General features: G+C 45.3%; 1 long non-coding RNA gene across 1 annotated transcript; it reads left to right on the top strand.

Moving 5' to 3' along the window:
- The first annotated feature begins 573 nt into the window (after nt 1-573).
- LOC127306658 (uncharacterized) lies at nt 574-21,171 on the top strand. The gene is made up of 4 exons (XR_007854776.2): nt 574-804; nt 890-1,061; nt 2,443-2,503; nt 20,758-21,171. It is a non-coding gene; the product is annotated as an uncharacterized lncRNA (long non-coding RNA).
- Nucleotides 21,172-23,161: the final 1,990 nt, after the last annotated feature.

Here is a 23,161-nt window from a genome sequence, read left to right as displayed (position 1 = left end):
TTTGGGTGTTGATAGTATTATACATTTACCGTTAATCACTCAAGTACGGAGGGTTGATTATTCAAATATATTAGGTTGATAACTTTTAGCCTAAAAAAAAAGTTGTCGAAACATATTAATATGGGTGCTAGTTTTAAAGATCTCGTCGAAACTAGTTTATTGGTGAAAGCGGATTTTAAATTGGATTTGTCGTTTGAAAGTTAAAATATTTTAAAACTTGGATTATGAGAGAATATTTGCTGACATCTCGGTGACAGGCGGAAATCATTTGTGTGAGAAGAGAGAAAAATTGACGCGCGTGTAGGATGCGTGGTCCACTCCTTGTCGTTTATGCTTTAGCAAACCAAAGCACAACTGCTGTGCGCGGCTTTCACACTGAATACTTGATTTGGCTGTAAATGGGATTAAGAGGCATACTATAAACGGAAAGCGATACGCCTGGTCGGAAACTGATCGCGCGGGTAGAGTTGAGCGGCCGAACGCTAGCTAGGGTCCCCCCCACCTTTTCCACCGACATATGGCCTATATAAAGCCACCACCACGTCGCAGTTTCGTTTTCACTTTCCTCCTCTCGAAATCCTATATCAACGAAATCTTAACTCGTTGCTTTGACCCCCTAAACCACTTCAAATCGCTTTGGGCTCTACATGAAAGTTGTAGATCTCGTCGAGATCTTTCAATCCCGACCAATCTCATCTCTTTTCATCCACCATACACGGATAATTTCGCATCGCAAGGTGTCAGACCTGACAAAGGGAATCTTCAATTAGTTCGTGCTCGTTCCATGAAATCCAAATTCCTTTGGTGAGTATGTAGATATGATCATCCTCTACAACTTTCATGTTGAAAGTTTTTCGATTTGAAGTACCAATTTGTCACTCATCTACAGATCTATTTCGAGTTAACTCGAGCCAAATCGAGTTTCAAAACGATCTCGAATCGTCACGACTTCAACACGGAAGTTGTTCCTCTCGTCAAGATCTTTCCATTACCGCAAGTTTCACCTTGTTTCGTTCACCGAGTAAGGAGAAAATCATGTTACAAGATTCAGATCTTATAAGGTATAACCCAGATCTTGTCAAACACATTAATCCGTTGTGAAAAGTAATTTGTGCGTTAGATAGATCTATTAATTCTATACAACTTTGATGTAGAAAGTTTTTTCCATCTGAGCAAATTTTTCTGTCAACTTTATGACATCATCATGAGATCAGCATAGTCAACTCAGTCAGGTCAAAGTCAAACTGCAGTCAGCGGTACGGTCAGCAGTACAGTCAGCGGTACAGTCAGCAGTACAGTCAGCGGTCAACTATACAGTCAGCTTTAGTCAAACACGTTTTAAATTCGAAATTTAAATCTCAGATTTGTTGCACATCTTGAAAAATCCGTATAAAATCAACCGTAGGGCCAAATTTTACAAACTTTATAGTTTTGGAAAGCTTACAGTATGTACTACACGTTTATGCAGTAATATGGTGTAGGTAATGTGTTAGATTTCGCATTGTAATTCAAATAGAGAAATTGACTTTTGTGCACTATAAAAATTGTATAAAATAATCCACTGGTCCAAATTTGATGATTTTGTACTTTCTGGAATCCTCAGAACATGTACTTCAACTTCGTATAGGAGTTGTACAACTTTGATACGTGCACAAACTTGCTTTAGTAAAATCTATCCGAATCAGTAATTCGAAGATAATTCAAATTCTATAAATCGTTTTTGGATAATTCCAATTGCTCTAATCTTGTACTATTGTAACCTATCCAGGGAACTCAAGTTTATATTTTTAGTAAACATAAATCTTGCGGTAGCTAATTAATAAGGTTGTGAATGTTAAGTAGATACTCAATTAATGTTTTCTAAACCAAATTAAATATCCAGGAAACTTTATTATTATTGCACATATCAGAGAACACGCCAATACCACTAGACACTTTACCTTGAACTAATATCGTGTCTATCCAAATGCATTCTCATTCACTCCTTTGACTAGTTTAAAACTATTCAACTTACAAATGAGTAATTTGAGTAATGTCATGTATCATTTGTTTATACCCAAGCCTATGTGTAACTCATACTAACTTAGTAAGTGTTGTCACACTTTACTAAATAATATTTTGAGTTGCGTCATTTGAGACTCATGTGATTTTATCACATGGATCATATCATTTTCCCATCCTTGAGTAGCAAACAACAATTGACCATAGGTTCTGATCAACCATTTTTCTTCTAAGCACTTGACTTAGATAATCATTTCCTTTTTCAAGTATTTGATCCATCCAATCAATATCTCCAATTCATATCTTGCAAGCCAAACCTCATGCCATATCTTTTTTAACCGATGATTAAAACACATTGATTAACTACATGATTGTTTGCTTGGTTTGGTTTTTATTGTTGTGGAATGGTGTATTTATGTTGTGCTATATTTTATATTATAGTTCGTACGGAGAGGCACGTATTTTGATTAAGAGAAGTGAACGCGCTTCGACTACCAAAAAGGCAAGTGACACTCAAATCCTACTTATTTTAATTATGCATTAGTGTTTTGAAACTAGTATGCATGGTAGGATTTTGTTTTCAAAAGTAAATTATTGTGCTATGCTTAGCAAACCTAGTAGTGTGTAGCTACTCCTGAACCCATTGCTAGGATGCTTTAATTTTTGCTTTGCAACATCAAATGCCAAGTGTTGTTTCGTTATTGGTTGTGAATGTTTGAAAATTTAAAATTAACAACCCTAATGAAACACCTGGGTGGATTGGTTGATGGTGAGCGGCTGCTCAGGTCCACGCCCCTAGTAGGCTGAAGTGGTGAAGTCCACGCCCCTAGTTGGCTAAAGTGGTGAATCCCTGAGAGTTCGCATGTTGTAGAGTGGTCGCTTTTGACTGCACACCTGGTTTTCACCAGGGGATCGTGTGGGGGTTTACTACCTGTGAGGGGTTTTAAGCTTGTGAGTTCCACTTGTGGTTGGCCACCCAGGATTAAAGAGATTACTATGTCGTCAATGTTTTAGATAGCTGTTGGCGTCCGAAACCCACCGGCGAGCTACGACTGGCAACACGAAGAGCCGGGAACAACCTAGGGCTGCGGCTGGCCCTGGTCCCTCCGAGCGACGGCCCGCAAAGCTCCTGGTACGCACGTCCCGATGCTGGTGCAAGGGCGTGCCACCTGATCTATACCTGATCAGGAAGGTGATGGATTTGCTTCGCTAAGTTTCCTGCATGGCATACACGTAAACATTAAATACGAGCCTCGATCGGCTCTCAGGTTGTCCCGTGAATCGGCTCAAGGAGCCGATCCACCCATGACTCGTATAGGGTTTACGATTGCATGGTGGTCCTGCTTGATCAATATGAAGCTAAAACGACCTACGACGATTTAGGGTTTTCACCACATAATCGGAACATCCTACTCGTGATTGAGCCTGGCAGCCACGCACGGTGATAATAAACCGACCCTAGACAAGGCCTAAAAACCAACGTTAAGTTGATCCCCGGAACATCCTGGCTAGGGTTAGCAAACTACACCCTACGCGCTACTGGATCATTCAACCCGTTTGTAAGGCCTAACTATGTAGATATTAAACTAATCCTTGAGGAATCAAGGAGCAATCATAACGGATCGGATCTACTAAACAATGATCAAGCAAGGTGCCGCCCTTACACCTAAGAAAGGTGTAAGGACGGCTAGACGTCTAAGGGTTGCATGGACGGAAGCATGTAGCACGGTAGAACAATGCTAACCCTAACACATCTATGATAACTACGTTGCTCGCCATCAAAAAGGCTTCAGTACGAGCAACGCATGAACAACGAATAAATGTATACTGCCTAGATCGCAAGATGCGATCTAGGCAGCATGATGCTTACCCGGAAGAAACCCTCGAAACAAGGGGTCGGCGATGCGCCAAGATTGGTTTGTGATGAACGTGATTGTTGTTTTTCTCAATAACCCTAGATACATATTTATAGTCCGTGGACTTTCTAACGTGGGAATAATCCCAACCGTGCACGAGCCAAACTCTAACTAACCGACACGTATCCTACTATATTTACAGATACAAGGGCAAACTGCCCAAATTTCGTGTACAAGGCCGGTTCACGTATTTCTTCTATGTATATTCTTCAAGCCCAATCTTGATTGCGGCCCACCTCTAATCCGGTCAAATTCTGGTGATAACACATGCCCCCTGGTTTTGGAATTGATAATTCCAAAATCACTCTGCTTTTTCTTCGTCGGGTCATGTCGTGGTAGAGCAGAACCGTCGCAGTAACCTTCATCATGATGCCTTGCCTTCTCAACTTCTCTGCAAGATTTGATAGCTTTAGCATCACTTCCTCGGAAACTGTAATGGCATTAAATTTCCACTATGCTCCCCCTTATTTAACTGTGCCGAATGATTCGCCTCTTCATCCCCCTCCTCTGTTCTAGCTATCGGCACCAAAAAACCCTCTTTCCCTGTAGCAATGTCTTCCTCTTCCTCCATCTCATCAGGCCTTTCTTTCCAATCTTCTTCCTCGAGTGAGCAGGAGTGGGACTTCGACTTCGTGCCAGATGGCCCACCCGAGGCCCTCGTCGGGTCAGATGGTGACCTGCCCCTAACCGATGGGGAGGACGACCTCCAGTTCCTCATCGAAGGGGAGCTGGAGAGCGAGAGCGAGGACGACCTCCACTCCTGGGCGAACCCCACCTCTTCCGACAAGGCGGAGGAAGAAGAAGAAGAAGAAGAAGAAGAAGAAGAAGAAGAGGAGGAGCAGGAGGAAGAGGAGGAGGATGACTCCTCTTCCTCTATTGGGTATCCGCCGGCGAAGCGCTTCCGCGCTTGGGCGGACAGCGAGGACGATGATGATGACGAGGAGGAAGAAGCTCCGGCCGAGGGCTGGGGTAGCAGCGACGAGGAACTCTCCGGACGCAGCGCCGACGGCAGCTACGATGCCGACGACGAAGCTAGCGAGGATTAGTAGCGTAGGATTAGTAGTTCCTGAGCAATCGGCTCTTCTTTTGTTCCTCCGTTCTTGAGCAATCGGCTCTTCATTGTAAGAATCCCCTTTTATTAATGAAGAAGTGTTCCCAATCAATTTTTTGCCGATAGTCAAAGTCAAACAACCCTCCCTAAAAAAGAGCCGATGGCATCGCATCGGCCTCTACCATAAAACGCGAGCAAGGCCAACCCAGTTGCCCCTCCAAACGGTAACCTGCGACCTCCGTCTGAGAAAGCAAACTCAGATCCCCAAATCGCCGCCCGAGCAGTTCCAACTCATGGCCACCCGCATCTCAGATCTCGACCACACCACCCCAACTCCACAGCGCATCCAATGGCGGAATCATCCAATACCAACGCCATGGTCTCCGGTCTGAAGGTAATCCTTAATCGCCTCCCGCCATTCGAATCAACGTTAGGATTAAGAGCAAACACCTGAATTAATGTTCTGTTCCGTTATTAATTTTAGGTTTCAGACATCCTGCTGCCACATCCTTCCCTCGCAAATTCTATGTGCCTCGGTCCCCGTTCTTCCGAGAGTCCCGCTCTTTTAATTTCATGCGAGGCTAACAGAATCCCCTTCGTGAACCAGAACTTAGATCTGTCTTCCTGGGCCGACTGCCTGCGAGCCTGGCCTAATCCTCCTGAGGGTTGGGTGGCATGGTACAATAGAGTGTCCAAAACCCACTATGCCACCTGGGAAGCCATAGGGATAGCCGATGCCTTGTCATTATCATTGTCTCCCCTTGAAAAGAATGAAAATATTCTGAAAACCATCGGCTACTTCTGGTCTGATGCACTGAACTGCTTCATGTTTGGCCATGGCCCTATGACACCAACTCTGCTGGATGTGGCCATGATCACAGGCCTAGACATTGCATCCCCAAGCCCCTCTGCATTCAAGCTGCCGAAAGTTCCTTTCACCCTTTCCTCTAAAAAAGAGTGTACCAGCTGGGGTGCCTACCTCAATCGTTATATGAAAACCAAAGGCCCTGTGACAGAGAGAGAGCACACAGCCTTTCTGAACTTCTGGTTGGAGCACTTCATATTCTGTGGCCCATCACTCGCCCCAACCAAGAATTACCTTTCCCTGGCCTATGAACTTGCCAAAGGCACCCAACTTGGCCTTGGCAAACTGTTTCTTGGAGAGGTCTATCGATCTCTTCAACTGATGTCTGTCAAACTGTTCTCTCAAAAGACAGTTAAAACTGGAGGCCCCTGGTGGTTTATTCAGTTATGGGCTCAGCTGTACTTTCAGAACCAGATCCCAGACTTCCCACCTTTGGCCACCTGCACCTTCCCAGATGCTAATGGAAAGGAGATCCGATGCACCAGCTATGGCCAAGCTTTGTATGGTCTCCCAGGCAAGGTGATCCCTAAGGAAGCGGCGGGGGTGGTTCAAGATTTTTTTCCAAGGCTTGGACAACCCCCTGTTCTTTCCTTATACTGAATCGGAGAACTTTGAGAACCCAGTCTCCTTCCGATTGGATAACTTTGCCGATGACGCTAGCACCCGGCATTTGTACTCTATCATGATTCGTCCTTGCTTTCTCCCAGTTGGCATGAGCACCTCAAATCGGATCATCAATCCTGGTTATGAGTCTTACCAACCGGTAGTAGTAGCCCGACAGCTTGGTCTCGGGCAGGTGCCTCCACACTTCTTCCTACACCACCTGACAGCAAGCAGAGCTGAACTGCCTGACATCCTCACTGGCCAAAGGTGCTATACCTTCTTTGATGCTCTGGCCGTTCCAATTCCCCACAACCTCCGTTTCACCTCCACTACCGATGGTTTCGAGACTTGGTGGTCCATGTGGAAGACCCATGCCTTCAGAAGAGCTCTAGGACCATTGCTGAGACAACTTGATGCCGAGTATGACGTCCCTGCAGACCAGGTACCATTACTTATAAATTTCTTGCAATGGCTCATGGTAATTGTCTGTAACCTGACTCTATCTCCTGGCAGCAACAAGATGGCCCAGAGCCCACGCAAGCCGATGGTTCCCCCTTCGAATTCCATCCTCCGGCCCCAGTGGTTCTCTTCTGTCAGAGCTCGCCACCCCTGAAGAAAGTCATAATGCAGAGTCAGCCGATTTCACCGAAATCGGCTCCCAAGAGTAAAGCATCTTCGGGGCCAGTTGCCCCCCGAGCATCAACTCAGGCGAGGACGGCAGTGAGGAAAGTGGCTGCCAGAAAGACCCTGAAGCGCAAAGCTCCTGCCCAAGAAAGCTTGCACGTAAGTTGACTTGTGCCTTGACCACATTTATCTGCCTCCCCAGTCTTTTGCAACATGCTTGTACTTCTTTCTACAGACTTCCACCGAAGAGAACTCCAGCGGGGACGCAGAGTCCAGCCAGAGGGATTCGAGCTCAGGCAACTCCGAGAGGTCCACCACACAGAGCCAGACGGCCTCGCCAGCGCCGGCTTCTAAGAAAAGGTCGACTCTCGAGCCTACTGCTCCCCAAGCCCCGATCAAAACAGGGTCACGCGTGAAGCGTCGATGCGTCAAAAGGGCTCGCAAAGACCCACGAGCTTCTTCATCAAGCCAGGAGGTCTCAAATGTAATTATCTCCCTGGTTTATATTTCATGCTAACCCATTGCCACTTGGATCGGCTAATTACTTCCTTTTGCAGATCAATGATACCTCTAGCGGAGACGTCGAGGAGGTACTGATGCCGTCCGCCACGCTAGACCTAGCCACCTCGACGATCGTGGCTGACCAAGTGGCTAACCTAGCCAAGTCCACGGAAAAGCCGATTATCACAACATCGGCTGCTCCTCCTACCTTGGGAGAGGTACACTCCACTTCCTTGGCTCTATCCCTTTCTTCGTTGTATACTAATACCACTTTTGTTCGTCTTGTCAGGGTTGTGACCTTTCAAGCTTGCTGACGTTCGATCCTGAATCCATCGAACCAGCTACTTCCAAGGCAAGTGAAGAGCCCAGTCCCAGCACGGTCCATGGTCCACTCCAGCGTCTCAAGGCTTTGCTCTCTTCCTCAATTGAGACCCTGGTTGAAAATCCCGAGGAAGTCAAGGGCATCCTCGAAGATATCCAGCCCCATCTCAGTGGAAGTTGGTCTTCAAGTCAAGGGTGCAGTCGGCTCGTCAAAGAATTAATCTTCGCCACGCCCAGCTTCCACTGAGAGCCGATATTGCAGACAAGTGTCAACGGCTCAACGAGAAAAAGGCTGCTTTAGACGCCAAAACTGACACTTCTGCCAATAGTGCCGAACTCGAGACCCTGCATAAGGAACTGGAGAGCCTTGAAGAGAGGGTCAGGGTGACCAAGCAGCTTATCCAAGACAAGGAAGCCCTTATTGCCCGCTATCAAGAGGAAGCAAAGGGCCTCACAGCTGATCTGAAGACCGATCTGGCTGAAATTCGTACCCTGAGCAGTCAGCTGGTGACGGGCAAAGACGAGGACGACGAGGCTGAGATCGCCGAGGTGGATCGTATCCGTGCTGACGCCCTTCACGCCCTCAGCGCGTTTCTTCAGTAGAGCCTTTCTGTGTAACTGTCAAATGTTTTGCTTAACTTGTACCTCTAAAGTCGATCACTATGCATCGGCTTTTTATTCTGAAGTCGATGTCTCTGCATCGGCTGTACTTGTATGCTGTTGTCTTCGTGCCTCTCCTCAAGTCGATGCCTGTGCATCGGCTGTGACTTGCATGTAAATTTTTTTTTACTGGCCGATTTTTCTATCGGTCCCTCACATCTCACTGCCCATGTATCGCACATGTTCCTCTGATTATGTGCCCCCCGAGCCGAATCTGTCAGGTTACTGCAGATATCGGCTCTGCAGTTATCCAAAGCACTAAACCTGAACATCGGCTCTGCAGACATGACTAATGCCGATTTCTTTGAGCTCACAAGCCGATGTAAACCCATACCCTAGCTTTCCGTCACCTGTTAGATCGACACTGAACACAGGGAAAACGTGTGGTAAGGATAATATGGGCCGATTGCTGGGATCGGCCCCCATCTTGATTGCATCGCTCAAAAGAGGTTTATATCTTGTTCGTGCTTCACTATGACTACGTGACATGCTTGAGACAAGGTCATTACTTTTTATTTTTTGGGGCCGATCACAAGGATCGGCCTTCCCATGTACGTTCATAGACTTTGCTCTTGTTACACGGTCAGGCCAGTGGATAAGACCAGCCTCACCCCGTTTTTTGACACGTCGATGTACTCGCAGTCGTCCAAAGTGATGCCTGAGAGTGGCTCTTGGCCTTCCGTCTCCCAAACGTTCATGCCAGCCGTTGAAACCTCGGCTGTATCGTCTGCATGGACGACTTCTACTTCATCTCCATCCCACTGGATTAGGCATTGGTGCATCGTAGATGGAATGCAACAGTTGGCGTGGATCCAATCTCTCCCTAGCAGGACAGCGTACGTGCTCTTGCTATCGACGATGAAGAATGTCGTAGGGATGGTTTTCCTCCCTACGGTCAGATCCACGTTCAGAACACCTTGTGCTTCTGATGCTTGGCCGTTGAAATCGCTCAATGTAACGTTGGTCTTGATCAGATCCGAGCTAGAGCATCCCAACCGACGTAGCATGGAGTATGGCATGATGTTGACTGCCGCTCCGGTGTCCACCAGCATCCTATTGACAGGCTGCCCATTGATATAACCTCGTAAGTACAGGGCCTTCAGGTGTCTGTAACTTCTTTCACGTGGCTTCTCAAAGATAACCGGCCGTGGGCCGTAGTCAAGTTGTGCCACAGGCGCTTCGTCTAATCCTGGAGCACAAAACTCCGCTGGAGGGACGAACACCATGTTTGTACTAGCCGATGTCTCATCATCGGCTTTCCTTTGCTTGGGGCGCCACTCCATCTTTTGTGGTCGACCGTCTTCGTCCAGGGTTCGTTGAATTTTCGCGGCCAGATCGGGCCGCGCCTTGATGTCTACGTTCCCCCTCCTTTCCTGTAGACAGTGTTGGGCCTCCAAGAGCAGAGGTTTGTAGAACAGCAGCAAGTTTCCCTTAAGTGGATACCCAAGGTTTATCGAACTCAGGGAGGAAGAGGTCAAAGATATCCCTCTCATGCAACCCTGCAACCACAAAGCAAGAAGTCTCTTGTGTCCCCAACACACCAAATAGGTGCACTAGTTCGGCGAAGAGATAGTGAAATACATGTGGTATGAATAAGTATGAACAGTAGCAACAGTGCCAGAAAAGTGCTTGGCGCGTAGTTGATGGTGGTAGTATTGCAGCAGTAGTAACACAGTAAAACAGTAAACAAGCAGTAGTAACGCAGCAGTATTTAGGAACAAGGCCTAGGGATTACACTTTCACTAGTGGACACTCTCAACATTGATCACATAACAGAATAGATAAATGCATACTCTACACTTTTGTTGGATGATGAACACATTGCGTAGGATTACACGAACCCTCAATGCCGGAGTTAACAAGCTCCACAATAATGCTCATGTTTAAGTAACCTTTAGTGTAAGATAGATCAACGCTACTAAACCAAGTACTAGCATAGCATGCACACTGTCACCTTCATGCATATGTGGGAGGAATAGATCACATCAATATTATCATAGCAATAGTTAACTCCATAATCTACAAGAGATCATGATCATAGCACAAACCAAGTACTAACACGGTGCACACACTGTCACCTTTACACACGTGCAGGAGGAATAGAACTACTTTAATAACACATCACTAGAGTAGCACATAGATGAATTGTGATACCAAACTCAGATGAATCTCAATCATGTAAAGCAGCTCATGAGATCATTGTATTGAAGTACATAGTAGAGAGATTAACCACATAGCTACCGGTACAGCCCCGAGCCTCGATGGAGAACTACTCCCTCCTCATGGGAGCAGCAGCGGTGATGAAGATGGCGGTGGAGATGGCAGCGGTGTCGATGGAGGAGCCTTCCGGGGGCACTTCCCCGCTCCGGCAGCGTGCCGGAACAGAGATCCTGTCCCCCAGATCTTGGCTTCGCGATGGCGGCGGCTCTGGAAGGTTTTCGTGGGTTTCGTCAATTGGTATAGGGTTTTCTGATCCAGGGGCTTCTTATAGGCGAAGAGGCGGCGCAGGAAGGTCGAAGGGGGGCCCACACCCTAGGGGGTGCGCCCCCCCCCCCCTAGGCCGCGCCGGGGTGTGGTGTGGTGGCCCTGCCTCCCTTCTCTGGCGGTTCTCGTGTGTTCTGGATGCTTCCGGGTAAAATAGGAACCTGGGCGTTGATTTCGTCCGATTCCGAGAATATTTCGTTACTAGGATTTCTGAAACCAAAAACAGCAGAAAACAGGAACTGGCACTTCGGCATCTTGTTAATAGGTTAGTTCCAGAAAATGCACGAATATGACATAAAGTGTGCATAAAACATGTAGATAACATCAATAATGTGGCATGGAACATAAGAAATTATCGATACGTCGGAGACGTATCAGCATCCCCAAGCTTAGTTCTGCTCGTCCCGAGCAGGTAAAACGATAACAAAGATAATTTCTGGAGTGACATGCCATCATAATCTTGATCATACTATTTGTAAAGCATATGTAGTGAATGCAGCGATCAAAACAATGTATATGACATGAGTAAACAAGTGAATCATAAAGCAAAGACTTTTCATGAATAGCACTTCAAGACAAGCATCAATTAAGTCTTGCATAAGAGTTAACTCATAAAGCAATAATTCATAGTAAAAGCATTGAAGCAACACAATGGAAGATTAAGTTTCAGCAGTTGCTTTCAACTTGTAACATTTATATCTCATGGATAATTGTCAATGCAAAGCAATATAACAAATGCAATAAGCAAGTATGTAGGAATCAATGCACAGTTCACACAAGTGTTTGCTTCTTGAGGTGGAGAGAAATAGGTGAACTGACTCAACATTGAAAGTAAAAGAATGGTCCTCATAGAGGAAAAGCATCGATTGCTATATTTGTGCTAGAGCTTTGATTTTGAAAACATGAAACAATTTTGTCAACGGTAGTAATAAAGCATATGCATCATGTAAATTATATCTTATAAGTTGCAAGCCTCATGCATAGTGTACTAATAGTGCCCGCACCTTGTCCTAATTAGCTTGGACTACCTGGATTATCACCGCAATACATATGCTTTAACCAAGTATCACAAAGGGGTACCTCTATGCCGCCTGTACAAAGGTCTAAGGAGAAAGCTCGCATTGGATTTCTCGCTATTGATTATTCTCAACTTAGACATCCATACCGGGACAACATAGACAACAGATAATGGACTCCTCTTTTATGCATAAGCATATAACAACAATTAATTCTTTTCTCATTAGAGATTTGAGGATGTTTGTCCAAAACTGAAACTTCCACCATGGAACATGGCTTCGGTTAGCGGCCCAATGTTCTTCTCTCACAATATGCATGCTCAAACCATTCAACTCAGTGTAGATCGCCCTTACTTCAGACAAGACGAACATGCATAGCAACTCACATGAAATTCAACAATTGAATAGTTGATGGCGTCCCCAGTAAACATGGTTATCGCACAACAAGCAACTTAATAAGAGATAAAGTGCATAATGACATATTCAATACCACAATAGTTTTTAAGCTATTTGTCCCATGAGCTATATATTGCAAAGGTGAATGATGGAATTTTAAAGGTAGCACTCAAGCAATTTACTTTGGAATGGCGGAAAATACCATGTAGTATAGGTAGGTATGGTGGACACAAATGGCATAGTGGTTGGCTCAAGTATTTTGGATGCATGAGAAGTATTCCCTCTCGATACAAGGTTTAGGCTAGCAAGGCTTATTTGAAACAAACACAAGGATGAACGGTACAGCAAAACTCACATAAAAGACATATTGCAAGCATTATAAAACTATACATCGTCTTCCTTGTTGTTCAAACTCAATACTAGAAATTATCTAGACCTTAGAGAGACCAATTATGCAAACCAAATTTTAGCATGCTCTATGTATTCTTCACTAATAGGTGCAAAGTATATGATGCAAGAGCTTAAACATGAGCACAACAATTGCTAAGTATCACATTATCCAAGACATTTATAGCAATTACTACATGTATCATTTTCCAATTCCAACCATATAACAATTTAACGAAGAAGAAACTTCGCCATGAATATTATGAGCTAAGAACACATGTGTTCATACGAACCAGCGGAGCGTGTCTCTCTCCCACACAAGCATGATGTAATCCAATTTATTCAAACACAAACAAAAACAAAAGCACACAGACGCTCCAAGCAAAGCACATAAGATGTGATGGAATAAAAATATAGTTTCAGGGGAGGAACCTGATAATGTTGTCGATGAAGAAGAGGATGCCTTGGGCATCCCCAAGCTTAGATGCTTGAGTCTTCTTGATATATGCAGGGGTGAACCACCGGGTGCATCCCCAAGCTTAGAGCTTTCACTCTCCTTGATCATATTATATCATCCTCCTCTCTTGATCCTTGAAAACTTCCTCCACACCAAACTCGAAACAACTCATTAGAGGGTTAGTGCACAATAAAAATTAACATGTTCAGAGGTGACACAATCATTCTTAACACTTCTGGACATTGCATAATGCTACTGGACATTAGTGGATCAAAGAAATTCATCCAACATAGCAAAAGAGGCAATGCGAAATAAAAGGCAGAATCTGTCAAAACAGAACAGTTCGTATTGACGAATTTTAAAATGGCACCAGACTTGCTCAAATGAAAATGCTCAAATTGAATGAAAGTTGCGTACATATCTGAGGATCATGCACGTAAATTGGCTTAATTTTCTGAGCTATCTACAGGGAGGTGGACCCAGATTCGTGACAGCAAAGAAATCTGGAACTGCGCAGTAATCCAAATCTAGTACTTACTTTACTATCAAAGACTTTACTTGGCACAACAAAACACAAAACTAAGATAAGGAGAGGTTGCTACAGTAGTAAACAACTTCCAAGACACAAATATAAAACAAAGTACTGTAGCAAAATAACGCATGGGTTATCTCCCAAGAAGTTCTTTTCTTTATAGCCATTAAGATGGGCTCAGCAGTTTTAATGATGCACTCGCAAGAAATTGTATTTGAAGCAAAAGAGAGCATCAAGAGGCAAATACAAAACACATTTAAGTCTAACATGCTTCCTATGCATAAGAATCTTGTAAATAAACAAGTTCATGAAGAGCAAAGTAACAAGCATAGGAAGATAAAACAAGCGTAGCTTCAAAAATTTCAGCACATAGAGAGGCGTTTTAGTAACATGAAAATTTCTACAACCATGTTTTCCTCTCTCATAATAACTTTCAGTAGCAACATTAGCAAACTCAACAATATAACTATCACATAAAGCATTCTTATCATGAGTCTCATGCATAAAATTATTACTCTCCACATAAGCATAATCAATTTTATTAGTTGTAGTGGGAGCAAATTCAACAAAGTAGCTATCATTATTATTCTCATCAAGTGTAGGAGGCATAGTATAATCACAACAAAATTTACTCTCCATAGTAGGTGGCATCAAAAGACCACTATCATTATCATCATAAATAGGAGGCAAAGTATCATCAAAGAAAATTTTCTCCTCAATGCTTGGGGGACTAAAAATATCATGAAAACCAACTTCCCCAAGCTTAGAACTTTCTATATCATTATCAACAATGGTGTTCAAAGCGTTCATACTAATATTACTACCAGCATGCAAATAAGATTTCATAGGTTTTTTAATTTTCGCATCAAACAATCCATGTTTTAAATCAGGAAATAGAATAAGAAGCTCACTGTTGTCCATTATGCCAAACTAGTGTAAACAAGAAACAACAAGATGCAATTGCAGAGTCTAAAGGAAATAGCTTCGAGCACACAGACAACGGCAACAGAAAAATACTTTACCTGGGACCGTAGTATGAGAGCCTTTTACCTTTCCTCCCCGGCAACGGCGCCAGAAAAGTGCTTGATGTCTACGTTCCCCCTCCTTTCCTGTAGACAGTGTTGGGCCTCCAAGAGCAGAGGTTTGTAGAACAGCAGCAAGTTTCCCTTAAGTGGATACCCAAGGTTTATCGAACTCAGGGAGGAAGAGGTCAAAGATATCCCTCTCATGCAACCCTGCAACCACAAAGCAAGAAGTCTCTTGTGTCCCCAACACACCAAATAGGTGCACTAGTTCGGCGAAGAGATAGTGAAATACAGGTGGTATGAATAAGTATGAACAGTAGCAACAGTGCCAGAAAAGTGCTTGGCGCGTAGTTGATGGTGGTAGTATTGCAGCAGTAGTAACACAGTAAAACAGTAAACAAGCAGTAGTAACGCAGCAGTATTTAGGAACAAGGCCTAGGGATTACACTTTCACTAGTGGACACTCTCAACATTGATCACATAACAGAATAAATAAATGCATACTCTACACTTTTGTTGGATGATGAACACATTGCGTAGGATTACACGAACGCTCAATGCCGGAGTTAACAAGCTCCACAATAATGCTCATGTTTAAGTAACCTTTAGTGTAAGATAGATCAACGCTACTAAACCAAGTACTAGCATAGCATGCACACTGTCACATTCATGCATATGTAGGAGGAATAGATCACATCAATATTATCATAGCAATAGTTAACTCCATAATCTACAAGAGATCATGATCATAGCACAAACCAAGTACTAACACGGTGCACACACTGTCACCTTTACACACGTGCAGGAGGAATAGAACTACTTTAATAACACATCACTAGAGTAGCACATAGATGAATTGTGATACCAAACTCAGATGAATCTCAATCATGTAAAGCAGCTCATGAGATCATTGTATTGAAGTACATAGTAGAGAGATTAACCACATAGCTACCGGTACAGCCCCGAGCCTCGATGGAGAACTACTCCCTCCTCATGGGAGCAGCAGCGGTGATGAAGATGGCGGTGGAGATGGCAGCGGTGTCGATGGAGGAGCCTTCCGGGGGCACTTCCCCGCTCCGGCAGCGTGCCGGAACAGAGATCCTGTCCCCCAGATCTTGGCTTCGCGATGGCGGCGGCTCTGGAAGGTTTTCGTGGGTTTCGTCAATTGGTATAGGGTTTTCTGATCCAGGGGCTTCTTATAGGCGAAGAGGCGGCGCAGGAAGGTCGAAGGGGGGCCCACACCCTAGGGGGGCGCGCCCCCCCCCTAGGCCGCGCCGGGGTGTGGTGTGGTGGCCCTGCCTCCCTTCTCTGGCGGTTCTCGTGTGTTCTGGATGCTTCCGGGTAAAATAGGAACCTGGGCGTTGATTTCGTCCGATTCCGAGAATATTTCGTTACTAGGATTTCTGAAACCAAAAACAGCAGAAAACAGGAACTGGCACTTCGGCATCTTGTTAATAGGTTAGTTCCAGAAAATGCACGAATATGACATAAAGTGTGCATAAAACATGTAGATAACATCAATAATGTGGCATGGAACATAAGAAATTATCGATACGTCGGAGACGTATCACGCCTTCCTTAGCGTGTGCAGGTATAACCTTTCGGCTTCCTCCAAGCCACGCAGTCGCTGAACCCTACGCTTTTGGGAACGGCTGAGTCCATCAGGGCACCACCTTGGTCGGTGGTACTTGTCCTCTTCTTCTTCGTAGTCATCTTCTAACTCCTCGAGGTCTTCTTCCCGAGAGGACTCAGCTTGCTTGTTCCTAGATGGGAGAGGCCCTAGACGTTTGAACACTGACACGTCTGTTGCACCCTTCTTCTTCTGTCTACATTCTGGGCAGTTGCCGATTGTAGGCAATCGGCTCATTCCTGAATCCCAGCAATGTTTGAAGAAAGGACAATCCCAGTGCTTGTCCACGTCTTCTTGTTCTCTTGACCTTTCCTTGGTACGGCGCTCGTATCTCTCCTCATCGCGATCATGCCGACGATGTCTCCTAGCGTCCCTGCTAGCTAGACGATCCCTTTCATCGTCGCTGTTGTACCGCCAGCGCTGGTCGTACTGACTTACATATTTGTTGAGGAGATGATCAGAGAGAGGTCGTTGATACCGCACATTCTTCACTTCCCCCTCAGTGATGTAGCGTTTGCCGTCGTGCCGGAGCCGATCGCGTGGAACGGCTTCCTCTTTGTCCTTGCTACGAGAGCGGCTGCCCTCGCCTTTGTCCTTACCAGAGTGGTGCCCAGGCTCGACCATGTTAATGCTCAACGAGAAACCTAGCTGGCACCCCTCGGGGTAAGCGTAGTCCACCGTGTTAACGGCGGGGAAGGGGTGTGTGTCGACGTTCATGGCGTACTGGTTGAAAATTAGACGTCCTTGTTCTATCGCCATTTGGATCTGCTGACGCCACACCCTGCAGTCGTTGGTGGTATGGGAGAACGTGTTATGCCATTTGCAGTATGGCTTTCCGTTCAGCTCCTGTACCGTGGGGATTTTTAGGCCTTCGGGTAACTTCAGCTGCTTCTCCTTAAGTAAGAGGTCGAAAATTTGCTCAGCTTTACTTACGTCAAAGTCAAACCCTCTTGGAGGACCTTGTGGCTTCACCCACTTGCAGGACACGGGGCTTGCCCCCCGAGTCCATTCAGCCACTGCTACCTCTTGATCTCCTGCAGACCCTTCATCTTCCTCTGTCTCAACCAGGACTACTGCACGCTTGAATTTGTCTTGGTACAGCTCTGGGTGGCGCTGTTCATACAAAGACAGTTTCTGAACCATGTGCGCCAGTGAAGGGTAGTCTGCTTGGGAAGCCATGTCCTTGATCGGTGACACAAGACCCACCACCGCCAACTCAACCGCTTCTTTTTCAGTCAAACGAGCCGAATAGCATCGGTTCCTAACGGCCCTGAAGCGCTGGATGTATTCTGACACTGATTCTCCGCGCTTCTGACGTACTTGTGCTAAATCGGCAATGCCAGCCTCGGAAGCTTCTGAGTGATACTGCATGTGGAACTGTTCTTCCAACTGCTTCCAAGTCCGGATCGAGTCTGGTGGCAGTGATGTGTACCACCCAAAAGCCGATCCTGTGAGGGACTGTGCAAAGAACCTCACGCGTAGTGCATCTGCAGCTGAGATCGTGCCCAGCTGCGCCAAATATCGGCTTACATGCTCGATAGAGCTGGAGCCATCTGACCCACTAAACTTGGAGAATTCAGGGAGCCGATATTTGGGTGGTAGTGGGATCAAATCGTAGTCGTTGGGGTACGGCTTGGAATAGCCGATTGCCCTCCTTTTCGGCACCATGCCGAACTGGTCTCTCAAGATCGTGCTGATCTGATCCGCAGTGCTAGCTGCAGGAGTGGAGCTCTGAAGATTCGCTGGCGTGGCATACTTAGCTAGCCACGCTTGCTTCTCAAGATCTGAGCTAGCTGCAGGAGTTGAGCTCTGGACGTTCGTCGGAGTGGCGTACTTAGCTAGCCACGTCTGCTTCTCAAGATCTCATCCAGAAGCTCCTCCTGCTGTTACGGAAGTCCCTGCTGTTGCAGCCTGGTTCGTGAGTGCCCGATTCTGGCATGCGGCACGTATGTGCACGTGTATCCGTGAGGGATTTCCTTAGGCGCCTCATACAAGAACTGGTAGTCGCTAGGATCGCCACCGATCTTGTAGACAACGAATGCCGGTGTACTCGACACCTCTGGCGCTGCCAGCGCGAACGGCAGCGGTGATCGGCTCTGGAGTGGTAGCTCTCCTTGGTGAGTCCCTAGAGCAGGCCCTGACGGAGAGTACTGATGCCTCAAGATTTCATGGAGCACCCGAAGAGCGACCCGCTCCAAAGTGTTCACCAGGCTCTCAGAATGGCGGTGTAGCGAATGAGCTACCATGAAATTGATCTCCTGACGCAAGGACCTGGTGCGTTCTTCTGAAGGGGTGGACAGGTCCACTCCATCGAGCGCGCCTTCAGGTGTGAACCCTCTCCACCTGATGCTGTGCGAGCGGGTCCTGTGGAAAGAGCCGATGAGGTCGGCTTCGAGGATAGCTTTGACGTCGTCCTACTTCTTCTTGAGCTCCTCGGGCAGATCATCGTATGTTACTGGAGTACCTTCCGCCATCTCAGATGTAGATGGCGTTGCAGTTGATGTCGAAGACTGTCCCACCGGGCATGCCAGAATGTGTTGGCGTCCGAAACCCACCGGCGAGCTACGGCTGGCAACACGAAGAGCCGGGAACAACCTAGGGCTGCGGCTGGCCCTGGTCCCTCCGAGCGACGGCCCGCAAAGCTCCTGGTACGCACGTCCCGATGCTGGTGCATGGGCGTGCCACCTGATCTATACCTGATCAGGAAGGTGATGGATTTGCTTCGCTAAGTTTCCTGCATGGCATACACGTAAACATTAAATACGAGCCTCGATCGGCTCTCAGGTTGTCCCGTGAATCGGCTCAAGGAGCCGATCCACCCATGACTCGTATAGGGTTTACGATTGCATGGTGGTCCTGCTTGATCAATATGAAGCTAAAACGACCTACGACGATTTAGGGTTTTCACCACATAATCGGAACATCCTACTCGTGATTGAGCCTGGCAGCCACGCACGGTGATAATAAACCGACCCTAGCCAAGGCCTAAAAACCAACGTTAAGTTGATCCCCGGAACATCCTGTCTAGGGTTAGCAAACTACACCCTACGCGCTACTGGATCATTCAACCCGTTTGTAAGGCCTAACTATGTAGATATTAAACTAATCCTTGAGGAATCAAGGAGCAATCATAACGGATCGGATCTACTAAACAATGATCAAGCAAGGTGCCGCCCTTACACCTAAGAAAGGTGTAAGGATGGCTAGACGTCTAAGGGTTGCATGGACGGAAGCATGTAGCACGGTAGAACAATGCTAACCCTAACACATCTATGATAACTACGTTGCTCGCCATCAAAAAGACTTCAGTACGAGCAACGCATGAACAACGAATAAACGTATACTGCCTAGATCACAAGATGCGATCTAGGCAGCATGATGCTTACCCGGAAGAAACCCTCGAAACAAGGGGTCGGCGATGCGCCAAGATTGGTTTGTGATGAACGTGATTGTTGTTTTTCTCAATAACCCTAGATACATATTTATAGTCCGTGGACTTTCTAACGTGGGAATAATCCCAACCGTGCACGAGCCAAACTCTAACTAACCGACACGTATCCTACTATATTTACAGATACAAGGGCAAACTGCCCAAACTTCGTGTACAAGGCCGGTTCACGTATTTCTTCCATGTATATTCTTCAAGCCCAATCTTGATCGCGGCCCACCTCTAATCCGGTCAAATTCTGGTGATAACAATAGCTTCCAGTGCAGCCTTATGGTATTATGGGCTCTGCCGGGATTAAGTAAGTTGTGAGGTCCAACTTGTCGGCTAGACAGCGGGTGGAGGCGACGGCCAAGGGAACGGGTCTAGCCAGTATGGTTGAAACCTTCTTCTGAAAGATCTTGTCTCATTTCTTCTCTTGGGAAGGGTGGGTCGTAAGGTGAAAGTGCACAACCTCTCGAGAGTTAAACCTAAGATCTTAGCCGTGTCCCCGGTTACGGACAATTTGAGCTTCTAGGCAAGGAATGTACAGAAGAATCTCATCATTGTTTTTCTGAATGTATTTAAAATTTGATCAACCTTCGAAAACTTATGGGAGATGTAACCATGTGATTATTCTAAAACCCATGGAGGATTTAACCATGGTGTCATTCAAAGATTTTCAAAAATGTTTTGTTTTAAATAAAATGTAGGATAAAATTGGCTTTATGCAAATTTGCCTAAACTCCACTAGCCAAATATCATGTAGATAGTCATGCCCAAAACTGCCACCATATAAGTGTCATTTGCCAGTACATCATTATACTGACCTCCATTCGTGGGGTTGCATATTCAAATGTGCAGGATTTTCTGAAGAGAAGTACGTGGTAGGATCTCGAGTCTACATTCCAACATGACTGCCTGTGGCACATGAAGATGATGAAGGCTCATTGCTGATTTACTTTCCGCTGTGTTTATTCTAAGCTAGTCCATGTGACTATGCAAATTGTAAGGCTTTATTGTACCCTCTGGATCAACGATGTAGTAATTTGATACTATTGCAATGATTACTATATTTTGTAATGTGTGTGCTATCAGTGATCCTGGGAATAGCACTATACACAGGTATCTTGCCTTTATTTAAAAGGTAGGGTGCTACAACATGGACATTGTTGTCACCTTTACGAGGGTAGAATGGGAAGTTATAAGCGTGTGAAATATTTGTATTTTTCGGGCGGGAAGTTTTGCCGCTGGAATGAGATTTCGAATTTGGCTACAGTCCAAGTAATACAAAAATATGAGACCATACTAGTACGGCCAAGTGTCACATCAAGTCATCATCACGTTGAAAATTAGCATCATTAGAAAGTGCTTTTCAATACGAATCCAACGATACTAATTACATACGGAGTATAATATAATCAAGATTGTGTTGCTCAATTTTTATTGTCAAAGTTCGTCTTGGAATACATGTGGGCCTTATTCTTTGGGACGGAGGTAGTACTTACCACTATGACTAGTCTAATATAAAAATGGTAGACCATGCGAAGTAGCTCTGCTCAGGCATTTATTCCCAGCGGTCATATCAAGCCATTATCACAAACAAAATCAGTTACTCCCATGTCCTCCGAACTGCAATTCAAAAATGCCTCTAAAATATTTCGGAGTTAATTGGCTACTGGTTTTGCAGCTCAACTGATTTTGAGTTTGAGTGTGGCTACAGTCGAAGCTATATCTGTATCTGTCCATCTATATCTATATCTGTCCACCTATCCACTATATATAAAAAAATCTCAGTTTTTGAAATCAGATAAGCCATCACCATGATGCACAAGCAATTATTGGCCGTTGGCACATCAGTTCTCCAACGCTTGATCCAACGGTCAAAGTTCCCTTTTTTAAGAGAAGGTCAAAATTCATTTAATTCGCTCGGGAACTGCGCGCGCCAAAACGAGTCTGACGAAGATGTTTCACGGACGCGCCTTGGCGATACATTGAATGCATATCGTGCAAGGTTAAAAAAATGCAAATATTGCAGGATCGTATGTGGCTCCTATGAGCTGAAGTACTCCATGAAACCATGAACATACATGTAGATGGGAATCCCATGTAGATGATCTGGAGAACGACCCGATGCATCTTTCACAAATCCATCTACATGACATCATAAACTTTAATTAGGAAGCAGCCACTTAACAATCATTGCCCAAAATCTAACGGGTTCGACAATAAGCTGGTAATTCTCTATTATATATAAACACCAAAAAATAAATTAGCAAGTAAGAAAGGAGTGTCAATGCCACCAGGACTTACAAAAAAAGGGAATTAGCACTTTGTAATCTCTTTGTTTTAACACATACGTTCTGCTCAGGAATCCAGGGCCTAGGGTCACATCAAGTCATAATCAGAACCAAAGTCGGTTCCCACGTTCTCCAATTCAAAACACGTACAAAATATTTCAGTGTGTGAAATAATTGTATTCGATAGGCAGGAGGTACATGCTACAGTGTTGAGATTTTGAAATAGACGGTTGTTAAGCTATTGATTATATGGAGTCGAAATTTGGTAGCATACATAAGTATCTCTGTTCACAACTCGCCTCTACAGAAGCAGGAACAGCTGTTGAGTTGCAGCACAACACAAAGGAGAAGCCACTGTTCCGTTCATTGCACTCAATACAGCGATGAATGAACCAGACCAATTGACAAGCTTCTAGACCTGGGCTCTATGTAGAAAGCTGGAAATCAATGGATCACAGAAAATCATCAGTGTCAAGCTTTAATGCATTAGCCAACGCGACCAAAAGTCCGAACTGATGGAAAGGGCTAGGCAATCCACTTTATACATCTCAACATAGCCAACGCAACAAAAAGTCCAAACTGACAGAAAGGGCAAGACCGGGAGAAGAGAAGAGAAGGTTTGCGAAAGCGATGACTCGAACTTGAGACTATGGGCTCTGATACCATGTCAAAGCTTCATCCACAAGCCAACGGAACCACAAGTCAGAACTGATGGAAAGGGCAAGGTAATCCACTTATAATATTAACAATCAGCAGGGTTCCGGTTCAAAAAAAATCCACATCACAACAAGGAAACGACCACCAAGATCATAGCAATTGCAGATAAATGCACCTACGAAGTATGCTCAGACTAAGGAACCATTTTACAAGACCAAGATACTGACATGTCACTGTCCCCGTTCATCTCCAATTATCTACCAGATACTCTTCTTACTACTTACTAGCATTCCTAACCTGCTCCAGTAGGG

The sequence above is a fragment of the Lolium perenne genome, chromosome 6 (genome assembly GCF_019359855.2).
Source record: "Lolium perenne isolate Kyuss_39 chromosome 6, Kyuss_2.0, whole genome shotgun sequence".
In the NCBI taxonomy this organism is placed as follows: domain Eukaryota; kingdom Viridiplantae; phylum Streptophyta; class Magnoliopsida; order Poales; family Poaceae; genus Lolium; species Lolium perenne.
This window is presented reverse-complemented; position numbering and strand designations above follow the sequence as displayed.